Source organism: Bactrocera tryoni, chromosome 1, assembly GCF_016617805.1.
Source record: "Bactrocera tryoni isolate S06 chromosome 1, CSIRO_BtryS06_freeze2, whole genome shotgun sequence".
Lineage (NCBI taxonomy): Eukaryota > Metazoa > Arthropoda > Insecta > Diptera > Tephritidae > Bactrocera > Bactrocera tryoni.
The window spans coordinates 84,123,310-84,144,917 of NC_052499.1; the positions used below are offsets into that span (position 1 = coordinate 84,123,310).

The 21,608-nt window shown below is 37.4% G+C and overlaps 1 protein-coding gene across 2 annotated transcripts in view; it reads right to left on the reverse strand.

The window, feature by feature from the left end:
* The window catches only part of LOC120767693, a 32,926-nt gene extending 27,330 nt beyond the window's left edge, over positions 1–5,596 (reverse strand). For both annotated transcript variants that reach the window (XM_040093897.1, XM_040093888.1), the window contains exon 1: positions 5,126–5,596. The gene's annotated coding sequence lies outside the window, so the exon portion shown is untranslated. The remainder of the gene's footprint in view (positions 1–5,125) is intronic.
* Between the last annotated feature and the right edge of the window lie 16,012 nt (positions 5,597–21,608).

The window sequence follows — 21,608 nt, forward strand, 5'->3', positions numbered from 1 at the left end:
GCCGCCCTAATTCTTATTTTTATTTTTATTTTATTTTTATTGTGTACAACTAATAATTTGTAAAACATTTTTCCAATTTGTCAGTGGTGTTCTTGGTTTCGTTTTCTGTGTTTATCGAGGTCAAGTGTTCCATAAAAAATTTAATTTTTCTAATGTTTTCGAACATACACACACCCGAGTGCCTAAGCCTCGATGAATGGACTTTGGACAATAGTGAAAAAGCGAGCGCTGCCAATTATTGCGAAATACATAAATTGAACAAATATCAACTTTACAACTGCCATATTACTAATAAACTTCAGCATTGCTCAACTATTGGCAATAATTAAGTGTTGCCAATGACAGAAAGAACTGAAGGAGGAAAAAGTAAAAAAATAAAAATGAAATTAAAGATAAACAGACGCACTAAAATAATTTCGCGTATTGCGTTGAGAGAAATTCGAGCAGCGCTGAGTGATAACTGTTCAAAATGTAATTAAAATTTATGCACATTAGGGTGGGTAAAAAGATTTTTTTTGCTTGGTACTGTAAAGAATAAGACTCTATAAGAAGTTTTGCAGCAACTTTTTTACGAAAATGTAAATTTTGAAATCTAAAATGATATTTTATTGAGCTACATATAGAATTCATAGGAAAAAAAGTTGCCTTGAAAGAATCAAACTTTAACCGTTAGCATATCTTAAACGGTTGGGCTTACTAAAAAATAGTTAGAGACTATTTTGTAGAGCTTTACATTTTCTACGGGATATTTTTTGGAGCCGCTGGAAGCGAGATATGAATTTGTCTGGATATAAAAAAATAAAAAAAACTTTAAGGTAGAGGATCTTCCCGTTAGAATTAACAACACATACTTAGAGAGATTTTCGTAGAGGTGTCTAAAAACTTATTTTTAAGAGTACGAAGCAATAAAAATGAACATAATTTTCTTCAACCACCCTAATATATACATATATAGTATATATAAGATAATATATAAATTGTAGGATTGCGTACAAAAAGTTTAATTTTTTATATTCTTTTTGGACAAAATTACAAAGAAAAAAGAAAGAAAAAAACAAAAATCTACAACAACTAGAAACACATTTTTGTTTGCGCTCCATCAGCTGTGCTGTCTACAGCAGTTGTTGTTGTTCTGGCACCGTAATTCTTGCTTGCCACTCAGATGCCGCTGTACTCCAAGCAAATCTGCCAGCCATCAGAGCCAGAAGGCGGCACTTGATACTCTGCCACGATCACTTCAGTCAGCTGCCGTTAAGCGAGCGCTTTCCGCTTAATACCGACTAAACAATGTGCTCTTTTGCTTACCAAATGCTAAATACTTTTTGCTTCTTGATTTCTGCTTCTGCTTTTCGTTTTTTTTTGTAAACACCCCAGCATTTAGCATTTAATATTATTATTCGCCTTTATTTTGATTGTTGTTGTTGCTATTGTTGAGGTTCTTTTTGGATTTTGGCACGTACCCAACTGACATTGACTGATGCATATACAGTCTGCCCCAAAGCCTCCAATGGCTTGTGTGGGTTAATGTTTTGCTCTGCGGTGTTTATAGCATACGCGGTTGTATATATTTATGGATGTATTTATATATATGTAAGTACATGTATATATGTATGTATGTATTTTACAATTTAATTCTTCCTCCAAATGTCTGCGTATTTCGGTCTGTTTGAGAGTTTAGTTAAAAATTCACATATCGACACTTTAGTCTGCAACAAAACGAGCAGCCAAGCGTTTCCCGTAACATGTATAACGGGTGATCCAAGTAGAGGTACTTTTTTCAATAGTTTTTTTTTTGACAGATCACGCGTGAGTCGTATTATGTTATTTTTGTTCAGTATTGTTTATCATTTCATCATGGAATCGTTAAAATTTTTCACGAAAATTCTCACTTCGATCAACTTATGGTCAACATAATCGGTCCACTGAACGTTCTATTTGTAACATCATCACCCATCTTGAGATCCAGCCTTCATTACTGGATAATGTTCGACTTAACAGACCACGTTCAGCACGCCGTGAAGAAAATATAGCAGCCGCAGCTGGAAGTGAACACGAAGACCGTAGAGAGCCGATTCCGCGCCGTTCGCAGCAAATCGTTTTACGTCGAGATCTTAAATTGAAAGCGTACAAAATACAGCTAGCGAAAATTGGTTCACCGATGAGGCTCTTTTCTGGTTCAATGGGTATGTAAACAGCCAAAAATTGCCGCATTTGGGACGAAGAGCAACCTGAAGAGATTCAAGAGCTGCCATTTCAATTGGGAAAAAACAATGGTTTGATTTGGTTTGTGGGCCGGTGGAATCATCGGTCCACATTTATTCCAGAATGATCTCGGTGAGATCGTAACCGTCAATGGCAACCGTTATCGTGCCATATTAACTGACTACTTGATGTCTGAAATTGAAGCTCGCGATCTCGACAATATTTGGTTTCAACAAGACGGCGCCACTTCGTACACATCGCTTTAATGTATAATTTTATTGAGAGAACACTTCAGTGAGCAGATAATGTCACGTTTTGGCCCGGTCAATTGGTCACCAAGATCGTGTGATATCACACCGGTAGACTTTTTCTTTGGGGATATGTAAAATCTCAAGTCTATGTGGACAATCCCGCTTCGATTCTTGCTTTGAACTAAAACATCACGCGTCATTCGCCAGTTACTAGTCGAAATGCTCGAAAGAGTCATCGAAAATTAGACTCAAAGGATGGACCATCTGAGACTTAGCCGCGACCAAATATTTGAAAAAGATAATCTTCAAAAAAATAAATGCCAACTAATGTTCTTTCAAATGATAATAAACATTCCCCACTAAATTTGAAATTTCTGTGTTTTTTCTTTAAAAAGTTGAAAAGCTCGAAATGGATCACCCTTTACAAACATACATATTTGGTATATACATATATACGTGAGTACCTACTTTCGATCTGTTCAGCTTCATTGAGTCGATTGTGATGCCTTGATTGTTGTTGAAAAGCAACCGCCAACCGCCAACCGCCAACCGGGATAAGCGTGAGTGGAATCGTGTCGAATATATTTTCAAGATTTTGGCGCTCATACAACAAATGTACTTACATATACTCGTATTATTAATAAATTTTTGGCTTTTAATGCTTATTTATTGCAAATAATCCGAAATATGACATGCGGCGGTATTTACTATACTATGTACTTGAAATTCGCATTTACCATTCAAGTCCATATTTCGAGAGCTGATCTAGACATCCGGTCATATGCTAAATTTAGTAGAAAAAAAACTATGTTTGAACGTTTATTCGCTGTACTACGAAAGGATCTAAGCTATGAGACTAAAATATAAATGATTTCTGGATAAATATTTGAGAATAGAACTTACTTTTTCAAAATTTAAGTATTTGAAACATGACACATGCTTTTCATGTTTTCGAAAGTTGAAAACAGAAAGTTCGAGGTTTTTAGATCTACATATACATATCTCTTAATTTGGAGTTTATATTTCTGCATACTTTTTTGGGTGGTTCTATGGCTTATTGGCAATCAACGGAAGATGCTATCAATTTTTTGACAAACTTTATTTACCTCTATGGAATTCTAAACACCAAAAATTTTTGAACGCAATTTAATAGGAATGTTGTTATATCTGAAGTCAAACTGAATCATGTATTACATCTGAGCATCTTTCAAAATGAAAACAAAGGTTGTCTAGACCACGACTACTCAGTTGTAAAATAAAATCGAAAATAAATTCAAATCCTGATAATTTAATCGATTTTTGCCTTTGTAATTAATCCTCAAATATTGGCCTCTAAATCGATTTATAACTACCCACCATATCTCTAAAAAACTCCTTACTGGCGTAGAAAGTAGTATTAATATATACTTTTTATAACTTGTTCATCCGTCATTCGCATTCATGTTCTCTTCATTTCTTTTTCTAATTCACGTTTCGCATTCACGTTCTCTTCATTTCTTTTTCTAATTCAAGCTTAGTTTTATGACTTTAAAAAACATAAATATTTATATGCGCTTCTAGCTAATCTTTGCTTTTCTCCAAGTCGCATAATACCAAATGTAGGGTGTTCGGCAAATGCTCATTAATCTTTTGGCATTTTCATGGAAAGTTCAGCGTGTGTTTTTCCGAACATTTTCATTACTATGAATTTGTAAACAAAAATTCTCATTTTCATTTTAAAAACGCCGAAATTGTTGTTGCTTGTCTACGTGCTTAATGGAAAAGTGGAGTTTTTATAAAATTTATTAATTTTCGAGTTGCTTACATTTATGTTTGTATAAACAGTTTAAGTTAAATTATGGCATCTCAAGGTCATTTTCGGTATAAATAATTTAGTGGAGGCTGTAGACTCGTGTAATTAAGCGTGTAATGTGCTAGAAAATTGTTTAGTGAATTTTTGATGAAAGTGAAATTGAGCAAAACAAGTAATTAATGGGTTTTCAAAACAATGGTTTGCTTGGAAAAATTGACATAACTTCTGATTTCCAGCTGATGACAGATATGAATTTAAATAATTTTGATTATTTTTTTACATTTCTGTTGAATAGTTAGTGTGTTTTGTCCGAATTTTCAAACTAAGTCTGAAAGAAATTAATTTTTGAATGCCATTACTATGATCCCAAAAGTTTTTGTGTGCGGTAGGTTCTCAAATGAGTACTTGTGGGTAGGATATACCAGTTATATAACAATTTGACCGGTTATGACTCTGGTATTACTTTCATGTTTTTATTAGTTCAGCTTCATGACAGTAATTGTGTGTGAGATATCACCTGCTACGTTCAGTTCCAGTTATAGTCAGTCGTAAATTTCTCGATTCATCGATATTATTTTTGTTACGGCCGCTTTCAAGGTAAAAGTATGAAGCGATAAAGAACGGCAAGCATATAATTTTACAATCTTCTTAACATATATTCCTTTGAAACACTGAAACGTTTTTTTTTTTCTTTTAACTGCAATCCGAACCATACCGCAAATCGATCAGGTTTACGTTGCATGAATATGTATGAAAATTGCATATTTGATTGAGGAGTGTAGTATGTTTTCCATTTTATTAGCACATACTCATAAGAACCCACACTATTCCTACTTGCTACTTCATTGTTTTAAATGCACAAACTGCTTTGATTACTTACAATTGTAATTTATGGCGCTTCCCTCGGCCTTTATTCGCAAGTCACGACGAGAATCTTCTGGGCACAGCCGGCCTTCAGCCTACACACTGAACTTCTGCGCGCATCCAGCAACTTGTCGACTGATGTCGGCACGCCCTTTCGCTATTAGTTAACTCGTGCTGACTTACCGGTCATGCAACAATAACAAAAGCTGAGCTTGAATCACACACTTTTAATTTCCACTGAATTAATTCACTGCGATCAATTTAAGCGTGTTGTTGTTGCTGTTTCACTTTAATTACTATTTTCAATTATTATAATAAATTTGTTAAATATTTCAACTAAAAGTAATTGTATAAATGTTAGCGAGCCGTCCACACACACACTCCGGCTCCGTCGGGTTGGAGGCGAATTGTCGATCTAACGCTCGATCGCTACTGCTTGTAGTTATTTGGCCAACAAAGCCATGCGGACAGGGTACACGTTCGACCGGCGGCGCACACTTGTAGCGACTGAGGCGTCAGTCCATACGACCAGCCTGCCAGCGAACGACGTCTTGGGGAGATGTCGTGCATCGCTGAAGCGCCGTGATGCCCCAGCGGTGCGGCTCATGCCGCGCGACGCCTGCATCCACCCACCCGACATCTTGCTACTTGAGAGCACTTTTGCAACTACAGCGGCCCATACACAAGGCACTAACACATACATTCCATACATACAAGTGACAAGCGTGTTGTTGGCGTTGAGTCGCAAGGGGTTGGAGACAACTGAAACATGGAACGCCAAATGCGAGATAGAAATTGAAAGCGCTTAGCGGTGATCATCTATGTACAATGAGTACCAGAAATATCGCTGCCGCGCTCACTTGTTTGACGCTGTATGTTTGTGTATGTATGTGTGTGTGCGTGGAGGAGTGTGCAATTGTTGGTATGCCGTCAAATAGACATTAGCATTTTATATTGCTTTTGCTATTTGTACGCACAGAGGCGGCACGCGTGTATGGACTTATATCAATGTTTGCATAGTGTGGTCCAAATACTGTTTCTTTTGGTAGCAAAGATTTACACTAACATGGCCAACTTTATTACTTGGAGCTGATATAATTATCATTTCAGACATTATCCATTAATAAATGGACTGCCTACCCAATAACTGATAACAATAACTGATACCTAATTGGTTATTTGGCGAAAGATTTAAACTTAATATAGATATTTAACATTCAGGAAAGAAAAAAAAGTTTACCGAAAAACTGGTTCGGAACCAACAATCGTCTTGATCAGCGTTTTAGAAACCTTAAAGCAACCAATTAGTTCACTAGGTAATTAACTTTGGTGATCTCAGTGTTATAGATGAGGAGAAATATGAGCGAGCGTAGAAGGCTTTACCAGCATAGTTTGTCATATTTATTCTAGTAGTGGTGTCTTTTGCTCATTTGAGATTTATATTACCCCTTTCATAACCTAAAATATAAAATGTCTTACCACTTAATGTCATGTTCTAGTCTTCTGAAGCTACCTTTATTTATATAGTTTGAGAAATGATCTTAAGACAGATAAATTTTTTATATATCAACTATCATTATAGACTACTGCCGAAGCAATAAATATATCAAAATATTAGAAAAGGCAGACGATCATAGTAGAGATCTGATCTGAGAACAACTCCAACAGCAGCTCTTGAACTGACACCAGACACGCCACTTATAGACCTCTTCGCTGAAAACTACGCAACAAAATCGGCGGGATGACTACCAGCTGCAGGAGAATTTACATATAGAATCTTCGGGCATAGCTCGGTGGGTAATGGCGGTTGTACACAGACTACATTACCACACTTTTCAACTGGGACAAAAGGTTCAAAGTAAACATAGAAAAGTGGCTGGCGTAAAGGTATTTTTGGTGACGCGCAACACTCTAAACATCTATATGGATGGAGGGATGGACGATGGAGTTGGTGTGGGGATATATGGTCCAGAGATAGGCATATGCCAACCTTTTAAGTTGCCGAACCACTGCAGTATATTTCAAGCTGAGATGTTCTCTAATGCACCTACTGGCAATTCTAGAGTCATCATCTACGTAGACAGCCAAGCAGCAATCAACGCAGTAATCTCATATCGCATATCGGCTAGAAGTGTCTTGGGAAGCATTGAAGCAGTGGAAAGTGTTGCCAGATGTAAGCAACTTAACTTCTACTGGGTGCCAAGCCACAAAGAAAAGTGACAAAGGCATCGAGGGTAATGAAATAGTGGACGAGATTGCTAAGAATGGTGTAAGGCCAACATCCGAAAACTTGAAGAACATTGAGAAATCCATGCATTGTCTATAGTATAACGACCTCGACAAAAGCGATGGAACGAGGTACTAGGGTGCAAAACTGCAAAAGTCATGTGCAAAACGGTAGATTAGAAATACACAGCATTCTTATTAGCACTCGATAGAAGAGACTGTAGGAGCATGATGGGAATACTAACTGATCACACGCCCGCAAAATGGCCGAGGACCAGGGAATCAATGGAGCACTTGTCCCGCATTGGCAAGACTCCGCAAGCATCTGGGGTCCCTACAGTATGACACACTGGAGGAGGTATCGATAGTGAGACCGACGAGCGCAGACAACCTAAAAGATGACTTCTACTCTTGGACTTAGTTACTGAATTCCATCTGGTATTGCAAAGGAACAAAACTGGTCTATGCGTGCTACTCATCGGAAAGAAAGATAAAAAAAAAGATGAAAGGGAAAATAATTTACGGACGATCTGTGATCGGAAACGGGAAGCGGAGGTTGAATTTTTTAAGGGTTAAAGACTGTTTATACCGATTTATGGCCAAACTACGAGTCCTATAGTAAAAAGTTATATGTCAATGTAATAGGTAATGAAAAGATCTATAACTTATGATTGCTCAAATCATTCCTTTCTTAAATTTTTTTATATACACCTCTATGGTAAATTTTCTAAAAAAAACGACCCCACAGTGTTGGTTCAGTTTGTATGGCAGTTATATGCTTTAGAGGTCCGAAAGCAGTTGCTTGGAGAAAAAAGGTCTTGTTCAAAATTTCAGATCGATATCTCAAAATCTGAGCGATAAGTGCGTACTGACGAACATGGCTCAATCGACTCCACTCAACCAGCTGGGCAATTATATCTACACTCTTAAGGTTTTCGGGATTCTCTTCTGGCTGTTACACACTTTGTGGCTTGTGACCCCGATCAGTGTATAAAAAAAACTAGTACTCGCCTGACCAAATTCTAAATTACCTTTTTCGATTAACATTTGTACAACTTAAGAGTAGAGAGGCATTCTCTCGACAGAAAAATTGGGAGTAGGGTTGAGTAAATAAACTAATAAAAAAATAATTTTTCATAACAAAAAAGAAGTTGTTTTCGAACCATCCTATTTGTGTAAGCCTACACTACGAACAACAAAAAAAATACCAAAAAAGAAAACATTTTCCCGGACCAGAATTGTGCGCTGTAGGAAGGAGGTAATAAAAATATAAACAGCAAGAAGAAAGTGTGTGAGAGAACAAATTAACGAAGCGAAAATCTACATAGAATAACAAAAAAATTAGTACACATTTGGAGCAAGTAAGCGAACCACAAGAGCTCCCCGCCACCTAATTTGCGATTAAGTGATCGGCAATTTGACTTTTGCCATTTGTTAGGCGCTGATCTCTTGCCAGATGGGTGCCAACAATGCTGAAATTGTTTTTGGAAATCCGCACTGGAGGCGAACACTCAAATAAATATAAAAAAATAAATATAAAATTGTAAACTTAAAATAATTAAAGCGTACGTTAAATTGCGCATGTGTTTCTCAACTGCTACTTTTTCTCTCGCTTGCTCGTCTTCTGGCACAGACTCACTCCAGCGCTCCAAAGTTAATGTAATATTAATTTGCTACTTTAAATACACCTTAGATTCTAAATCAATAAGCAGTTGAATTTCACCTTTGTTAGTTCATATTTTACACACACACACACACACACACATGTACAAAACTTGTATATGTATGCGCAGTTGAAAGAACAGGCCGAGTTTGCACGCTTATTTGCGGTTGCGGTTAGCAGCGAGGCGTGACTTTGCTTCGCATATCGAGCATCTTCACAATGACAAAGTGCCGATTGAGTGGGTTGACTCACCGTTTAACGCTTGTTAATATCAATACACTCAAGTACACCCGCCCACAGTGAGCTCATAATTATGTGTTCGTGATTTTGATTAATGACTTTAATTCAAGTAAACACTAATTTACTCACACACATACTCTTACACACACACAGCGGTTTAGACTTCCAGCTTTCAGTAAATAGAAGCGCGATTGTGCGCTCTTTTAGATATTTACCGCCAAAACAGTTACTCACGCACTCACAAACATACAATTATAGGAATTTAAGTTGGCTGCTCAGGTGTTGTTGTTGTTGTTGTTCATGAGTTGAGTGTGGGTTTATTTGCGCAAATCTTCTTATGCTTATTAAAGTAGTATTGAACAATAATTCGACAATTATGCCATAAATGGAGCCCTAAGCTACTTTTGAATATATTTGCTTTTAAGCAAACTCTTTGGTTTGCTAAGTGAGTTTTCTTAAAAAGGGAAAAGTACTTGTATGAAAGCAAAAATAAACACTGTAAACAGCATACAATTGTACTTAGATACATATGTGGGTAATTCCGGGTTGTAGGTGATGCGGCTCCTATTTTCAACTACGACTTTTAAAATAGGAGGGGGATAATTGTTAGTAGTGATTTGGATATCTTTACCACTGTCCAACCTTAAAAATAGATAGACATAATGTTACACTAAATATAAGTGTATTTTTAAGTTACACACCGTTCTAAAAAAATCAGTCAATCTTGGGGAGCACTCTAATTTTAAGTAAATTAATTAAAAATAATCTCTCAAATAGTTTTTGAATTACAGCCTCCAGTCAGCTCCATCAGTTTATCTTTAAACGCGTTTTGCTCGAAATTTTTTGATTACTCGATGACATATGATTTTATAGATAGTTGACTTTGACTTACTTGTTTTACAATCTCAAAAAAATCGAATTTTGGCAGCATTTTTTTAAATTTTAGCGTGATATTATGATTTTTTTATTTTTAGTATTTCAAAAATTATTTTTTGGAGATTTTCTTTTTCAAATTTAAATTTCAAATGTTGGCCGCGACTACGTCTCAAATGGTCCATACTTTGCGTCCAATTTTCTATGAAGTTCGAGCATTTTGATTGGTAACTTGCGAAGAGTCATGTGATGATTTGCTCTAAGGCCTAAGTCGTAGCGTAATCCAAGGCCTACATATCCCCACAGGACAAAGTCTAACGCTGTTATTCGTGGCCAATCGATCGACCCAAGATGTGAAATTATCTGCTTCCTGAAGTGGTCTCTCAATAAATCCATTCATTGATGTGATGTGTGAGAAGTGGCGTCGACTTATTGAAATCAATTGTCGCCGAGTTCCCGAGCTTCGATTTCAGGCATCGAATAGTCGGTTATCGTGGCGCGATGACGGTCGCCATTGAGGGTTACATTCTCACCGGCATCATTTTTGAAGAAATATGGATCGATGATTCCACCAGCCCACAAACTACAAAAAACCGTTGTTTTTCTGAGTGAAATGATAGTTCTTGAATTTCTTTAGTCCAATTTAGCTTATTTACCTACCCATTTAGTCAGATAAACGTCGGATCTTTCTTAGAACTTTTCAAGAGCCCACAAAGTGAAGCGATGTCACTTCAGAATGTCGAGCGGTTTCAGTTCTTCAACAAGCTGATTTTTTACGCTTTCAATTTAAGATCTCGACGTAAAATATGCCAAGTCGTTCCAAACGTCAGCCCGAGTTGCTGGTCTTCGTGTACACTCCCAGCTACGGCTTCTATATTTTCTTCACTGCGTGCAGGCGGTGGTCTATTTGATCGAATATTGCCCAGTAATGAATGCAGGCTCTTAAGTGTTCGAATAGTTCAAATAGTGGTACGAAAAGTACGCTCAGTAGCCTGATTATGTCGACCATAAGTTGAGCGCGAAACGCATTCTTTACAGAACGTGAGTTTTTGTAATATAGTTGAACTATTTTTAAACGTTGTTCAATCGTAAGTCTTTCTTTGATGAAATGCCAAACAATATCGAACAATGACAGCTTGACACGAATCACGCATGATCTGTCAAAACAAGACAATTGAAAAAAGTACCTCTACTTGGATCACCATTTACAAATAATATTTTTTTGTAGAAAATGTTTTGCGTTATGTTTCATCCAAAGTTAAGACGCCGAAACTTGAACATTATTTTTCTCTTCAAATATTTTACTACATATCCATAAATATAACCTTACTCATAAAACTATTGATTGAATAGAATATTACACTTTTTAAATTCTCAAAATCATTTTTAGTTAGATACCTTAGACTAGGTATGTCCTTTAATTCATATATAACGTAACCCAATATTTGAATAATATTTGAATATATATCGGGTGATTTTTTAAGAGCTTGATAACTTTTTTTTAAAAAAAAACGCATAAAATTTGCAAAATCTCATCGGTTCTTTATTTGAAACGTTAGATTGGTTCATGACATTTACTTTTTGAGGATAATTTCATTTAAATGTTGACCGCGGCTGCGTCTTAGGTGGTCCATTCGGAAAGTCCAATTTTGGGCAACTTTTTCGAGCATTTCGGCCGGAATAGCCCGAATTTCTTCGGAAATGTTGTCTCTCCAAAGCTGGAATAGTTGCTGGCTTATTTCTGTAGACTTTAGACTTGACGTAGCCCCACAAAAAATAGTCTAAAGGCGTTAAATCGCATGATCTTGGTGGCCAACTTACGGGTCCATTTCTTGAGATGAATTGTTCTCCGAAGTTTTCCTCAAATGGCCATAGAATCGCGAGCTGTGTGGCATGTAGCGCCATCTTGTTGAAACCACATGTCAACCAAGTTCAGTTCTTCCATTTTTGGCAACAAAAAAGTTTGTTAGCATCGAACGATAGCGATCGCCATTCACCGTAACGTTGCGTCCAACAGCATCTTTGAAAAATACGGTCCAATGATTCCACCAGCGTACAAACCACACCAAACAGTGCATTTTTCGGGATGCATGGGCAGTTCTTGAACGGCTTCTGGTTGCTCTTCACCCCAAATGCGGCAATTTTGCTTATTTACGTAGCCATTCAACCAGAAATGAGCCTCATCGCTGAACAAAATTTGTCGATAAACACATTTCGAACCGAACACTGATTTTGGTAATAAAATTCAATGATTTGCAAGCGTTGCTCGTTAGTAAGTCTATTCATGATGAAATGTCAAAGCATACTGAGCATCTTTCTCTTTGACACCATGTCTGAAATCCCACGTGATCTGTCAAATACTAATGCATGAAAATCCTAACCTCAAAAAAATCACCCGATATTTATTTCGCGGAGTTTGTACTTGTCTGTTAGCACTATTAGCTCTGTTTTTTTCGTAGCAAGCTGAAGGTTGTATGAGTCGAACCATGCTTGCTTGTCCGTATTGATTAAGCTGATTAAGCTATCTTCGCTCTTTTTCTGAGTCTCGTGCTGTAATTACTGCTGCAATGTCGTCCGTATAGCCAATTAAGCACGATTCGTCTGACATTTCGAGTTTTAGCATAGCGTCGTAGCTGATGTTTCACAAGTCTGGGCCTAGAGTGAATCCTTGTGCTGCCCCTGATGTGACCGCTAACTGTCGTGATCCCTCTCTAGTTTGTTACCGCAATTTTTACTTACTCCGCATAAGAGCTCTGAAGTAGTCGAGGATTTTTGATTTTCATCCATCTACCGCGGTTTAAGGCACTTTGGACATCTAATGTCGTCAACAACGCTATTCTTTTGTATTTATGCCATCTATGCTGTGCAGCTTCTACACTTTGAATGACGCAGTTTTTAGCTCCTAGAGTTGATCGACTTTCGACCTGTCGTCTTGTCTGGGAGAGAGTCCTGCATCTTTGTTTATAGTCACTTCGAGTCTGGGTTTAAGTAGCCTTTCATAAAGCTTCCCCGCTGTTGCAAGCATGCATAGTGAGCGGTATGCTGATGGCAAGTTGGATCTCCTTTTTCCTTACTGATTAGCACCATCCGTTGCTTTTTCCAGGGTTCAGGGAATATTCCGGCATCGAGGCAGGCATTGTACATATCCAATAGTACTGCCGATTGCTCTGCATCGATTATTTTCAGGACTTCAGTTGGGCTCCCGTCAGGTTTGGGTGATTTGTTGGTTTTGAGCTTGCCAGTGGCTAGTTGCGGAAATCTTTTCTGGATCACTAACTTTTTTTCCTGCGTGGGGAAGAGTGGGTTACGATGTGATCCATTTTGGCAGCGGTTATATCAGGTGGCTTTGCTCGAACAACGAGTCTCTTCATTACTATTTTATACCAAAGTCCCCAGGAGTTTTTGTTAACATCCTCGATTAGTTGCTCCCTTTTTTCTTTTTGCGGAATGCGGTTCTTCTCTGCTGTCTGCGCTAATCCCACAATCTTGTCATTTCTTATAATTTTTGACCCTATGTACATATATACAGAATACCAAAATTCCTCCATCTGTCCTTTTATGCGGACGCATTGTCAATCTACTTGTAGTTCAAGTTCTCTCACTACTAAGAAAACTCCTCCAAATCTAAAAATATTTTTTATCATTGCGAATTCTTTTTTGAAAGATCGAAGTGCATATCAAGCTAAAAGTCCACAAAAACGTGTTCAACTTTATTTTAAAGCCCTAAAAAAGCCCGAACACTGTGGAATAGCCACATAATATTGAAAAATTAATTGAATTTAAAATGAAATATTTGGTGCGTTCAAAAAAGCGATCTGCCACTTTGCGGTTAAATTTCAATTGTGTCAGCAACACATCTGTAATTTAACATTTACAAGCCCCATATTGGTCGCGTACACAGCGCATTTACACCCATTTACCGAATTCTCCGGGGCATTTAAAAGGACCACAAAACATTGAGTGAGAATTTTATATAAATCAGATTATGCACATAATTTCAGTTTTGGTCATTTTGCCGCATGTAGGCCGTGTCGTCCACATGGGGCAATTTAGCCGCTCAAACCAAGAGCGTAGGTGTGAGAGAGGGAGAGCGAGCGAGAGAGTGGGCGGTAAACGAACGCCCACATAAATGCTTTTGAAGTTATGAGCTTGTCATATGAGGTTCGTGCAATTTACGTACTTGCGAATGTTTTTGTGAAAATGCACAATAATTTTATTGAATATTAAAAGAGAAAATAAATCGCTCGTGACACAGCAAATTTGCACACAGACACACACACACACAGCCATGCACAGGCGTACAAACTTAAATCGTTTAAGCGAAAAAAGTGTATATTTATTTAAAATCATGAGCAAAGTTGGTGCCGAGGTCAGTATGTATTAACCGCAGTCAACAACAGCACGCCAATGGCACACACAGTAAACGCTGACCAAAAGCGTCAACAACAAAAACAAGCGGTCATTGTGCAAGTGCAGCGGGGGAGAGTGATCAACGGCAAACTTGCGCCGAAAATAACTAAAAACAAATACAGAAACAGAAATTTTGTTGAAATCAAATTACATGACCGCACACACACATACATACATCCTTAAACAGTGTGAACACGGACATGTTTGAACTTAAATTGAAAATGTCGTACAATATGTAAAACCATTATAAGCACTGTGGGTGAAGGTGAAATCAAGGCCTGCTGGCAATTCACAATTCTTAACTGTCATTGTCTGTATGCTAAATCTGCAACTTATGGTCAATCACCCAGAGTCCACATTTTCTCCCACATGTTGATCGTCATTTATGTCCTCACGACCCCTTTGAAAACGTTGAAACTACTCGTGCACTCTGCTACGGCATAGGCAATCATCGCTATAAACTTGTTTTATAATTTGAATTGAAACGTTTCGGTACAAGTTTTGCCAATTTTAAAACAAAATTTAATGTTGGGCTCTTTGTTCGAAGCTCATTTTCGCACCGATAACACAAATATACTTACACTTAAAACGCAATAAATTCACTTCCAACCAATGAAATGTCATGAAATTCCCACAGGATAATCGATAAAGATAGCAGATTCTAAGGCACCAGTCGACATATAGATGGCGCCACCAGAGGGCGCTAGATTCAAAAAGTCCTGTTTACTTTGGAACACACCTTGTATTGTACTTATACTGCTACCAAAAAGTAAGGTTAATGTGTTTATAAAATGTAATTTCTTTATTAATTTTTACAAATAAATTTCATCACTTTTAATGTAATCCTCATCCGATAAAACGCACTTTCGCCAATGTTTCTTCAGGTCCTCGAAACAGTCAGAATAGTCTTTTTCCGTTATAAACCTCAAAACCTTCTTCGATTCAGTTTTTATCTCCTTAACGGCTTCCCTGAATTGGCTTTTCGGGTTTCCTGAATAGCCATGAAGTCGCATGAAACTCTACCAAGCAAATAAGGTGTTCGCTGAGAGATATAGGCTAAGTCCTTACCCAATTGGTATTTCCAACAGAGTGAATGTCTTCTTCTTCCTCTGCTTTTCTCGACGAGTAGTGCGTCGAATGACCTAGCCAACGTAGCCGGATGTCTTTTAATTCGCTATGTCATTGTCGTTGTATATATTGTACAGCTCATCGTTCCATCGACTGTGGTATTACGTCGTTGTTAATGCGCAAAGGACCATAAATCTTCCGCAAAACCCTGATCTCGAAAACTCGTAACGCCGACTTATCAGATGTTGATGGACGGAGATGATGAGTGGCTCGTAGAGTTTGGTCTTTGTTCGTCAAGAGAGGACTTTACTTCTCAATTGCCTACTCAGACCGAAATAGCAAGTGTTTGCAAGACTGATTCTGCATTGGAGGCTGACGTTGTTGCTGGTGTTGTTAATGCTGGTTCCAAAATAGTCGAAATTATCTACCACCTGGAAATTATGACTCTCAGTGACGTGGGAGGTAAGTCGCGAATGCGACGACTGTTTGTTTTATGACAGGAGATATTTCGTCTTGTCTTCGTTCACAACTAGGATGGCTCGCTCCTTATACAGTCTGGAGAAAGCAGAATTAACGGCGCGGGTGACCAATGATATGAATATCATCGGTGTACGCCAGCAGTTGTATATACTTATAGAAGATTGCAGCTTTTCTATTCAGCTCTGCAGCTCGAACTATTTGATCCAGCAGTAGGTTGAAGAGGTCGAACGATCGGGAATCGCCTTGTCTGAACCCTGGTTTGTTATCGAACGGCTCGGAGAGTTCCTTACCGATGTTCGCGGAGCTTTTGGTATTACTTAACGTCAGCTTACACAGCCGTACTGGTTTGGTAGGGATACCAAATAAATAGTTACTTTAAATGAGTAATTATGAGAGTTCTGAATGAAAGTAAAATCTATAAAATTGTTCAATTGTACTTTACTTTGGATGAGATATGTATATTTTTTAGCGAATCTTGATACTCGAACTCGAAGACAGCTAATAACAATTTAAATATGCTTGGCGCCTACGGATATGCTAGCTTCTTCGTCAAGCTCGAATAAAATTTGCGCTCCTCCGAACCTTGTAAACAGCTGTTTTTATCGCAGAAAATCACGCTCGGGTGTGACGTTACCAACAATAAAAGATGACAACTTTTCATTTCTTTCCAACATTTTATGCAAGTCGAACCACAGTGCAGCCTTTCAAAGCACACAAACCAAAAACGCGGTGTAAGTTTCATAAAAACAAATACATGAGCGCATTCACACACATGCATACACACACACACGCGCAAGTAGGGCTAACCACATTTTAAAATTAAGTCATAAATAACATTGTGGCACTGAGCAATGTTTGTTGCGCCACCGCACGCGCCACAGCATGTGACAGTTGCATTGTGCTGGTGGCTATGACACCTGTCCTAACGGCAATTACACCGACAGCAGTACAACGAACCGACTGTTGCATCGACTTCAGTAGCGCCGCACCCCACCTCCGAACAAGCGGTCACTTGGCCAATAGGTGAGAACGCAAAGGTGACTGAGCCAGCCGAACAAAAACTGCAACAACAACAGCAACACACTACGATATAGAGTTTTTATGCGGCAAATGTGTGCCAGCGGTACTCTCAACGGTACTGGAATTGTGCCAATGCGCAGCGGTCCTAACGGTTAATCACCAATCAACGACCGATGTGGCTGCGCCAACGAAACAAACGCGAATGTATTGGTGAATTTGCTTTATGTGCTTGATTGTATGTGTTGGTGTATGCATGTGTGTGTGCGTGTCAGGACACTCACTAAACATTGTTTGACAGCAAATTATATTTGAATGGAGAGCACTTTTATGCCTTGCGGCCATATTTTAACAAGCAGGCATTGATAAATAAATATACAAGAGTGTTCGGGTTCGTGTGTGTGTGTGCGTGCGTAATTTGCATTGAATTGTTGCAGCTGCAACAAAGCAACGAATTAAATTGTCGGCCGTACATATGTTTCATATTATTCGCTGGCATTTATCGACTAGCAAACACACATACACACACACTAATACATGCATCTTTCAACAGCCAGCTAAATTCATATTTGTTGTTGCTTGTTCACATCCGCATTTTTCTATGTAAATATCAATTTTGCGCCTCAATGCATGCGCTGATAAATATATATATCTCCATTTGCACTAACACATACATATATAACATATATAAATGGTGAATCGTGTGTGTGCGGCTACAACTGATAGCGTTGCTTTTTTCGCCTGGAGACTAATTTTCGCAGCAACGCAGACAATGCTGTTGACGGCGCGTTTTGCTGCTGACAAGGCAAGGTCTGCGAGTGCAAATGCCCAGCCACACAGTCACACATACACATAACGGTTATGTCCTGCACGTACGCGTGCAAAGGTGAGTGCATATATGTGTGCGTGTGTGGATGTGGTTGTGTGCCTATCATGTCCCAGTGGCATAATTAAATTCTTTGCCGCATCACAACCGAAATCAGACAACAATGAATGAGCCGAAAACGCGCTGCCAACAATTTATTTACGACCTCAATAATGCCAAATTAAATTATGCCCACTATCACCTATGTATGTAGCTGTGCACCTGTGTGCGTGCGATAGTAATTTCAGAACGCTGTGATGAAATAATAATGACGCGGAATTGTTGCGAAAAGTTCGGCGTTTTTATAAGCAAATATATGGGCATTAGCGGCACACAATAATTTTGTCTATAAAAATTCACCTTTAACAGCTTCCAATTTATTTAAATTATTATATAATGCGTGGTTAATTTTTTGATACAAAAACAGATTGCTAATATTTAAGATATCAGAAATTATAAATTTTCCAAAATTCGTCAAATTTGTAGATTTCATTATCTAAACAAAATACAATATATTTACTTAAAATATTTAAAGCAGAATTTCCAATATTTTTTTCATTTACCACTGAAAACTTTAACTCGTGAATGGATATTTCATATATTAATATCTATAAATATCTATAAAATAAATCTGTAATTTAGTAATAATTTAATTTTTTTTTAGTTTATAGAGCAAATCTCGTTTTTCAACTCATACATTGTGACAAAAAAGTACCAGAAAATTGTAAATAAAACGCAAAATATCAAACAATATTTAGTTTGTCGCCTTCAAAGTAGTCTCCATCCGAAGTAATACACTTATGCGAGTTTCCATTTTCTAATTTAGCCAATTTTTCCAGTCCTCGAAACACTTTTCATAAGCACTTCTTGGGTTGGCCTTCAGCTCCTTCATCGTTTTATCTCTTCGATCGACTGAAAACCGGTTTCATTTCGATGATTGTTGACTTATTTGGACATCAAACTCATAAACCCACATCTTATCGGCAGTTAAAATCCTTTCCATGAATCTGGGATAAGAAATCACACCATCAAGAAAGTCCAAAGAGACCTGTTTAAGGTAATCTTTTTGAAAATAAATCAGCTTTATCGGGACGAGTCGAGCAAGCAGACGTGTCAAACCCAAAATATCTATCAAAATCATTTGAGCGAACATGCGAGAGATGTCAAGCGCTCTTGCCGTCTCTTTGGCCCTTGCGTGATGATCTTCAAGTGTCATATACTTAAATTTTTTAATATGTATCTTCATCAGTTGAAGAGGTCGAAGTCGTCCAGAACGTGGGATGTCTGCAACGATCTCTCGACCATCTTTCGCAGGCTTGTTTTTTGATACCATAAGCCTTTTCCAACATTCGCAACGATTCCGCATTTGATTAGAAATATAAAATTGTAGACAAATTCTTTGTTCGATATAATTATCCATTGAAAAAATCACAGCGCACCACTGAGGTGTACCAACTTAAGCAGCTGTTGTAAACAAACTGGCTGACAGATGGCGTTCATATTATTTGGCATAGTAACTAAGGACAGTCCTACCAAGTTAGCAAAATATATTTTTTGAAATATCATTCACCCGAGGAATTTAATTACAATTTCTGTGTGCTATTTTGTCACTATGTACACTCGCATCCATTAGCCTTTTGTAAATACAAAATGCTTTTTGATTTCATTTGAACGAAATTCTATAAAAATATACTCGTTTAAATTATACCTGGCAAAAGTCATGATTCAGTTATATAAGGTTGTCGCGATAGCCCAAAAACTACAAGTTTTCAAAAGCAGTTGGATCCATAATGTCAAAATCAGCTATTTAGTTTTGTATTGCTTTGTTTTTAAGATTCAAAAATATGTTTTTCAAAGATTTCAATCAATGAAAATGCGTGTTGTGAGTGATAACTGAATACGAATGGATTATTAACAGAAAATTCATAAGAAAACACAAGTGATTTTGACATATCTATAACTTCATATCCAACTCTCCTTATCCAACATTACTTTTGTAAGAGAAGGCACGCTTTGTATCGACATATTATATTCTGTATTGGAATCATGGCAAAATTGCAAATGATGTACAATGTTCTCAAATTATTTTTATAAAAATATACCAATTTCGGTGCTTTCATCTTTTAAGTCGATTTCATAGTAATGCCATAATTAATGTGAACGCAAGCAACAACACAAATGGGTTTAATGAAGCATTTATTGCCTTTCGTCATCACATTGAAATTTTCTTTATTTTACATAAATTTTTTTCGGAATTTCCTTTTTTTATATTTCGAGATTGGAGAACAAAAACAAATATCCATCATCGAAAATTGCCTTGTTGTTTTTCAAAGTATTCTCTAGTAGAATCGATGCGCTTTTGCATGTGTTTGCAACAATTTTCGAAGCCCTTTTGACACTCTGAATGAGATATCTCTAAAACGTGCATCAACCGTCTCTTCAGTCGAAAAATATTGACTTTTTAAGAGTGATCTACCACTTCGATGGAGTTCACCATAAGATAGAATATTAATACCTGAACGAGCTTCATCACGAAAAATTGACTTAAGTTCATAATATACTGTTGCTGAGCTAATCCATGTTGATAATTGAAAAAAATAGTACCGAGAAAATGTCCACGATTTAATTCCATTTTTTGAGCGAAATGAATATTTTATGTTACTGTATATGACGCAAATAATGCTCATATGTCAAAATGTTGTGCGTGTGTATAAAATCAAAAATGTCAAACTTTCTATGAAGTTGTGAGTTACCAGATTGCAACACTGGTGTAGACAAATCTCGAAATATAACAGACAACCTACTTGTTTCAAGAACCTTCGAAAAACAAACAGAATCTACCATCGATCATATTTGACTCGGACTGTTAAAAAATAATAAATTTTCATGGCTACCAAATAAGGTACTGAGCCAATACAAAAATGTCAATGCTTAATTAAATTTCCCATACACTTGTTATAAGCCTCGACTGAGATGGTCTTCAGTACGTTCAGCTATTTTTTTTAATTTCGGTTCATCTTAAGTGCCATATTCGCTAGATTGTCGAAGAGTTTTAACGTCATATTTATAAACCTAGCTTACATTCACAAGCATTTATTTTGCGACCTCCAGTCGAAATCTTTTTTGCAAAATATTAAGTTGTTTTGGTATGAGTCTAGTATTGACACGTTTCGTTTCGTAAACATCAACCAAAATGTGTTGAGTCCAATTGTAAGTGAAGCTAAGATGCTCTGATGTCGACACGATGACTTTCAAGCATTGTTTCCTTAACCTAACAGCGGTAGATGGACGACTCGCTTGAAGCAAATTTTCGATGAATTTACGATTTTCACTGTATGCCTTGTGGCGCTCAAATACCTTTGCTAGTGATAAAGTATACTCACCAAAACACTTATGCAACATTTTCAACGATTACGTAGCCGTAAATCCATTGAAAGCACTAAATCTCAAGGAAACTTGTTGTCCAAATTTTTCCACAGTAAAAAATGCCAAATAAACTCGCTCTTTCGCTCTTTGAATAAACAGCTGCTGAAAACACAACACAAATAACTGTTATATTGAAATCAAATTTTCCACTAACATAAAAAAGATTGTACTATTCTTGGGCCAGTCCGGGTCAGAATTGATCAGTTGGTAGATATCTTTCTATCGCGGTTT